We start from the raw sequence: 8,534 nt of genomic DNA on the forward strand, positions 1-8,534 counted from the left end.
TGTGATTTTCTTTTTAATTGACTATGAGATTAGATTGATAAGTGCATAGCTTATTTAACCCATGGTTTAATTTCATGCATCAATAGACAAATGTCCATTCGGCAAGTGCTAAATTGGTGTCATTTTGATAAGTTTTTTTGAAAGATGTTAATTAATTGTTAAGTGGCTTAAATGATGTTTGAATGAGTAGAGTTCATGGTTGAAAAGTATAAATTGAAAGTTGCCGTATGAGTGTATATACATTTTAGAAAGAAAGATGTTGTTGTTTAGTTGAATTTTCATTTGATAAATGTTCATTCAGTCAAATGGGAGAAGAATGAGATGAATTTAAATGTTGTGGTTTATTATTTGAGTTGCTAAATGAAGAAAAATCGGCTAACAAGGGAGTACTAAGGCCGAATATGATTTTGAATATTTGTGGTGTAGTTGCCGAATTTGAACTATGAAGTTATTGAGTAATGTGTGTGTTTTAAGTGATAGAATTGAGTGAATGCTTGGAATGTGATATGTATGAATTATGTGTTAAATTAAGGTTTGCTAAGCTAGCTATTAAGATGAAGTGCAAATGTTAGTAATTGATTGCTAGTGTATATATGTGTACTAGCCGAGCTTTGAATTTAAATAATGGTTGGAGCACCATGTGTTGTATTGAGATTATTTGAGTGAAATCATAGATATTTATATGATGAATTCGATTGTGGATATACATGCTTAAATAAGATGCACACATGAATGAATAGATAGCTTGGTGTTGCATGTATTCGGTCATAAAGGTGCACATGAGGAAATGTTAGATTATATGTATTAAATTGCTCAATGTGATTAAAAATGCGTATGACCATTTTGTGTTTGAGCTAAAGGTGGCCATATGACCTATCAAACTCCTTGTCATATTCGCCATAAGCTAGCATAATGAGACTTTAATAAGTTAAATTTGTTTGAATTAGCTCAAGAGCTTAGAGGACCAAAGTTGGATAAGGGAAGGAAAAAGTGATCGAATAGCCGCGAAATCGTTCGACCACATCCGAGGTAAGTTTTAAGTGATTAAATGTTGAGTAAATTCAATTATATTAGGACATAATGAGTTGATTTAATAAGATATGATGTGGCCATGATATGTCTTAAACTCAAATGGTAAGTTCCTAAGTGTTTGGACTTGAAATTTAAGAGCAAATTGTAATAATTTGCTCAGGACAGCAGCAGTAACGTGATTTTAGAAAATCACTATAAATGTTTGTGTGGAATTATAGGCTGAATAAAATATGTAATCAAATCTTAATTAGTCTAGTTTCTTATAAAAGAGACCGTAAGCAAAGAAATTTCCTATAAAGGGATATTTAAAGTTGTGTGAGACAGTGTCGAATGACTCAAAAATCCCTGTTCTGTATTAAGAAAATCACTATAATTTGTACAAAAATGGTTACAAGATAAAATTTATATGCTTAGACTCCTTAATGAGTCTAGTTTGAAATGAAATTAAATAGAACATACTTTGAATTCTGTACAATGAGAATTTTGATTCGTAGTGAAGACTGGTCAGATTAGTCAAACAGTGAAACAGGGGAAACTTTAAGAAAAATCTGGTATTGATTGGCCAAACCTAAAATTCTGAAAAATTTATGGATGGAAGATATACAAGTCTATATTCAGGGAAAATTAACGGCAAGTGATTTGGAGTCTTGTAGCTTCGGTTATAAATAATTTAGTGACCATTGCTTAGGAAAACAGCTCGTAGTGAATATGTGATTTTGTTGTAAACATGGATAAAACTTGTTTTAGTTGCTCATAAGCTATTGATTAAACCCATACTTGAATTCTAAATCGTGATATTGTAAAATGATATATGAGTGTTAGATGGATCTTTGATATTAAAATTTGTGAAATTGTAAGTTTATGAGTATTCGAATATGAAATGATAGTATGGCGTGAAATTGAATTATTCATTGGAAAATGATTGATGTAGATTCGACCAAGACCAAGTCTGTACATGATAGTATATGTGGTATGTGAAGTATATTTGAATAATTGTGATGTGAATACATGAAAATTTATATTTTGATTTAGGATTTTATGCGATGAATGTGAATGTGTATATATGAGATAAGGCCGAATGGCCGATGTGATGAATGTGAAAGTGTATATATGTGATAAGGCCGAATGGCCGATGTGATGAATGTGAAAGTGTATATATGTGATAAGGCCGAATGGCCGATGTGATGAATGTGAAAGTGTATATATGTGATAAGGCCTAATGGCCGATGTGATGAATGTGAAAGTGTATATATGTGATAAGGCTGAATGGCCCATGTGATGAATGTGAAAGTGTATATATGTGATAAGGCCTAATGGCCGATGTGATGAATGTAAAAGTGTATATATGTGATAAGGCCTAATGGCCGATGTGATGAATGTGAAAGTGTATATATGTGATAAGGCCGAATGGCCAATGTGATGAATGTGAAAGTGTATATATGTGATAAGGCCTAATGGCCGATGTGATGAATGTGAAAGTGTATATATGTGATAAGGCCGAATGGCCAATGTGATGAATGTGAAAGTGTATATAAGTGATAGGGCCGAGTGGCCAACGTGATGGATGTGAAAGTGTATAAATGTGATAAGTCCCGAAGGGCATTTGTGTCGATATTATATCCGGTTAAAACCCCGCAGGCTTTATGCGAGAATATTATCACTGATTAATGTCCGTAGGCTTCGTGCTCGTACTATATCTGAGCTCTAAAGACCCGATGACTACGTGTGGAGATTTTGTCCGGGTAAGCCCCGAACTAAAGGTTTTGCTGAAGATTCAAGTAAAGCGTAAGATTATATGACTTCACAGTAACAATTGGTAATAAATACGTTCAATGCATTAAGTTGGTCAGGTATGTATTTTGAGATTATATTTAAGTTTGATTTAGACTAAATCACAAGGTCGTTATGTGATGCACATGTGAGTAAAGCAATAAGACTGTTCTATGATTATTGTGCATTTGGTCAATGTGGAAAGTCAGGTAAAAATATGTAATGTACCTATAATCATAAGAGGTCACTATCAAGTGAGAATTTATCGCCTATTATATATGATGAGATGTGCATATTCGGTAAAGGGATGGTATGCCCAAGGAAGAGTGAAATAAAAATACGAACAACTATGTTATAATTTGATTGTTATCTGTTGACACTTGCTTAAAACTTACTAAGCATCGTAATGCTTACTCCGCTTGCTTTGTTTTCTCTGTTTTATAGATCTCATTGCGGTTACTGTGCTCGGGGATCGTCGACAACTAGTCACACTATCACTATCCACCGCTTGTTACTTTGTTATGTTTAGAATTATTTTATGGCATGTATAGAATAGACTAGTGGCGGAAGAATATTTTTGGTTAATGTATATAAGCCATGCGAAAATGGCATCTTTTGAATGTTTACTTAGTGAAGTTTAAATTTTACCTCTTGCTGTGCTTAGTACTCATTTAAATGAACGATCTTTATTTCAAGAAAAAGTTCAAAATTTTACTGTTCTGACATGAGTTACAAGTCCGGTAATGCCCCTTACCTATTCTGGCGACGGTTACGGGATAGGGGTGTTACATGCAAGGACCTATGGTATCCGTGCTCGTGAAGAGGCATCCTCCCCCGATGTAATTACGAGTACATTTTCTCTTCATGATCTAATGTTATTGCTTTGATTGATTTGGGTTCAACCCATTCCTATGTTTTGCATGAAATTGATGGCTAGTATGAACTGTCCATAGAGTCTACGGGATTTGTGATTAAAGTATCGGATCCATTGGGTCAGTATGTATTAGTAGACAAAGTATGTAAAAATTGCCCTTTGATGATTAAAGGTTACTATTTTTTGGCTGATCTCATGCTATTACCATTTGATGAGTTTGATGTGATTCTTGGTATGGATTGGTTGACTACACATGACGTGATAATGAATTCTGGAAAGAAATTCATTGAGTTGAAATACGAAAATGGTGAAATTCTTCGTGTTAATTTAGATGAGTCAGATAGTTCAATTGCCATGATTTCTGTTATGTCTGCTCAGAAATGCTTGAGAAAAGGATATGAAGCTTATCTTGCTTTTGTGTTGAATACTAAAGATCCGAAGTTGAAAATTAAATCAGTGCCTGTGGTATGTGAGTTTCCTAATGTGTTTCCAGAAGAATTACCAGGTTTGCCTCCTATCAGAGAAGTTGAGTTTGGTATTGAATTGGTTCCGGGTACAACACCCATTTCTATTGCTCCTTATAGAATTGCTCCAACGGAATTGAGAGAATTGAAAGTTCAGTTGTAGGAACTAACAGAGAAAGGCTTTGCAAGACCTAGTTGTTCTCCATGGGGTGCACCAGTGCTCTTTGTGAAAAAGAAAGATGGTTCGATGAGATTGTGCATAGATTATCGACAGCTTAAAAAGATGACTATTAAGAACAAGTATCAACTGCCTAGAATTGACGATTTGTTTATCAATTGAAGGGAGCTATTGTGTTCTCCAAGATAGTTTTGAGATTTGGTTATTATCAGTTGTAAGTTAAAGAGTCAGATGTTCCAAAGACTACTTTCCAGACTAGGTATGGCCATTATGAGTTCCTTGTGATGTCATTTGGCTTGACAAATGCTCCTGCCATTTTCATGGACTTAATGAATCGAATTTTCAAACCTTACTTGGATAAATTTGTAGTTGTGTTCATTGATGATATCTTGATTTATTCTCATGATAAGACTGAGCATTCAGAGCATTTGAGAACAATTTTATAGACTTTGACAGATAGTCAGCTTTATGCCAAGTTTAGCAAAAGTGAGTTCTGGTTATAGGAAGTTAGTTTTCTTGGACATATAGTCCTAGGTGAAGGTATTAGAGTTGATCCGAGCAAGATTTCAGCCATTGTTGATTAGAAGCCTCCCAGGAATGTATCAAAGGTCAGAAGTTTTCTTGGTCTCGCCGGTCATTATAGACGATTTGTAGAGGAATTTTCCTTGATAGCTACTCCATTGACAAGATTGCTGCAGAAAGATGTCAGGTTTGAATGGACTGAAAAGTGTCAGTAGAGTTTTGATAAGTTAAAGGCATTGTTGACTGAAGCTCCTGTCTTAGTACAACCAGAACTGGGTAAAGAGTTTGTGATTTACATTGATGCGCCCTTCAATGGACTAGGCTAGGTACTTATCCAGGAAGGAAAGGTAATTGCTTATGCCTTTAGACAGCTAAAGCCACATGAGAAAAATTATCCGATACATGATTTAGAACTAGCTGCCATTGTATTTGCGTTGAAAATTTGGAGACATCACTTGTATGGTGAGAAGTGCCGAATATTTACTAATCATAAAAGTTTGAAATACTTGATGACTCAGAAAGATTTGAACTTGAGGTAAAGAAGATGGCTAGAGTTGATTAAAGATTATGAACTAGTGATCGAGTATCACCCTGGTAAGGCAAACGTAGTTGCTGATGCTTTGAGTAGAAAATCTTTATTTGCATTAAGAGCTTTGAACCCTAGTTTAACCTTATCGGTTGATGGTTCTATCTTAGCCGAATTAAGAGCTAAGCCAATTTTTCTTAAAGAAATTTGTGAAGTTCAGAAAGATGACAGTGAGTTGCAAGCCAAAAGAGCTCAGTGTGAGTCGGGCATAGAGTCAGATTTTCAGATTAGTTCTGACGGTCGTCTAATGTTCAGAAATCAGATATGTGTACCAAAGAATGATGAGCTTATTAGAAATATTTTAGAGGAAGCACATAACAGTTCCTTGTCTATTCATCCAGGTAGTACAAAGATGTATAATGATTTGAAGAAAATGTATTGGTGGGTAGGAATGAAGAGAGATATCTCACAGTTTGTTTCTAGATGCTTGATCTGTCAGTAGGTAAAAGCAGAACATCAGGTACCTTCAGGTTTATTGCAGCTTGTGTTAGTTCCTGAGTGGAAATGGGACCTAGTTGCCATGGATTTTGTGATAGGATTGCCGTTGACACCAAGAAAGAAAGATGCAGTATGGGTTGTGATTGACAAGCTAAAGAAGTAGGCTCCTTTTATTCCAGTTCGTAAGGATTATTCACTTGACAAGTTGGCCGAGTTGTTTATTTTAGAGATAGTCAGACTACATGGAGTACCGTTTTGATTATTTCAGATAGAGACCCGAGATTCACTTTGTGGTTTTGGAAGAAGTTATAGGAAGCTTTGGGCACAAAGTCTAGTTTTAGTACAACTTTCCATCCTCAGACCGATGGTTAGTTAGAGAGAGTTATTCAGATACTTGAGGACATGCTCAGATGTTGTGTCTTAGAATTTCAAGGTAGTTGGGAGAAATATTTGCAGTTGGTAGAGTTTGCTTATAATAATAGTTACCAGTCGAGTTTAAAAATGGCACCTTATGAAGCTTTGTATGGACGTAAATGTCACACACCTTAGTGTTGGATAGAGCTTAAAGAAAATCAGATTTACGGGGTTTGTAACGCCCCCACGTCCGAAACCGTCGCCGGAGTCGAGCTTGAGGGGTTACCGAACATAATTTATCAAATTAAGAACTTCAAATCATTTGTTTCTACATTCACAGCTTTCTAACTACCCGCGTCACAGTTACAAGAAAAATCATATCTCGAGTTACGAAACTCAAAATCAAGATCCGTAAATTTTTCCTAAATCTAGACTGATATGTCTATTTACTAATTTTTTTCTAGAATTTTTGGTTGGGCCAATTAGTACAGTTTATTAGTTAAATTCTCCCCTATTTCAGGGTTTGACTGCTCTGACATCTGTGTATTACGAATCAGATATCTCTCTATACAGAATTTAAATGACTACGAGGTTTGTTTTTCATAAAACTAGACTCAATAAGGAATATTTAAATATAAAGAAAAACTTATAATTATTTTTTAAAATTTATTATGAATTTTTAAAGTTAGAACAGGGGATCTAGAAATCACTCTGGCCCTGTTCCACAAAAGTTTAAATATCTCATAAAATATAATTTATATGCCTGTTTTGTTCAATCCATATGAAAATAGACAAATTAAGCTTCAATTTCATAACTTACTCATTATTTAGTTCCATTTATACTATTTTTATTGATTTTCCAAATTCATGTCATTGCTGCAGCAATGTTCTGTTTTAAGGCAAGTTTCATCTTTCCATGAATTTTTATGAACTAGATAACCTATTAAACTTCCATAATATCAAACATGATCTAAATTAGCCATCACCATGACTTATCAATATCAAACATTTTCTCAACCAAACATGGCCTTATCATAAAATTATTTACACAAAATAAGTATATTGCTATACATGCCATACTTAAGTTTTACAAGCCATTTACCCGGATGAAAGTCCTTTGGATAGTGTGATCGAACCTTGACCCGTCCGATTCCCGAAATGGCTTGTTCAAAACTACAGTAAATAAAGAGGAGGAGTAAGCATAAATGCTTAGTAAGTTCATATGTAAATAACAAGTAACATAACAATACAAATATACCAAACAACTTTAGCATGGTATCACCAAAACATATATCACATTTCTAAACATCATTCATCATCTTACCACCTTATCGTTGTTGTATCTAATTTCAACCCGAGGGTTAAGAACATACCTGTCCAAAGTGTCCATTTCACAACACTTACCAAAACGTCACTTGCATCTTAAGTGTTCTTCCATTTCACTAGAAATTTCACCCGTTGAACACATCGGAATACAACTCGGATACACGGATAATTTGCACATAAGTGCCTCATATGTAATCAAGAAATCATGTAAACCGCCCCTAAGTGAACTCGGACTCAACTCAACGAGCTCGGGCGTTCGCATCCATAAGTGAACTCGGACTCAACTCAACGAGTTCGGATGCCTAGTTACATTTCACGAACTCGGACTCAACTCAACGAGATCGGATGCCTAGTTACATTTCACGAACTCGGACTCAACTCAACGAGTTCGGACATTCGCATCTATAAGTGAACTCGGACTCAACTCAACGAGTTCGAATGCTCAACCATCCTAGTGACATGTCACTTGTATCCTAATCTGTTCCTAAGGTTCAAACGGGCTTTTTTTCCTCGATCTCGCATCTTTACCGTCTTCCACAGAATATCGGAACCGATACTCGGTGATAGTTCATACTCATCCAGTAATTCACATAATTACATATTATTCAACAATAACCACAAAGCATAATATTTCATGATAATAATCAGCATCATATCATATAAACAACATTAAATTGCTTAAAATGACAATTATGTTACTACATTTACACATGAACTTACCTTGGTACCAAAATATAAAGATTTTGCAATTTAGTCCACAATCTTTTCTTTTCCTCGATCGCGACTTGAATCTCGTTTCTCTTGATCTATAATGCCAAATTAATCTTATTTAATACATACATTCATCAAAACAACATTTAATACGAACTTTGGAAAAATTACACTTTTGCCCCTAAACTTTTGCATAATTACACTTTTTCCCCTAGGCTCGGGAATTAAACTTTATTCCTTATTCTTATGTTTTATAACATGCTGATCACTTTTCCCTTC

This window comes from Gossypium arboreum, chromosome 11, assembly GCF_025698485.1.
Source record: "Gossypium arboreum isolate Shixiya-1 chromosome 11, ASM2569848v2, whole genome shotgun sequence".
In the NCBI taxonomy this organism is placed as follows: domain Eukaryota; kingdom Viridiplantae; phylum Streptophyta; class Magnoliopsida; order Malvales; family Malvaceae; genus Gossypium; species Gossypium arboreum.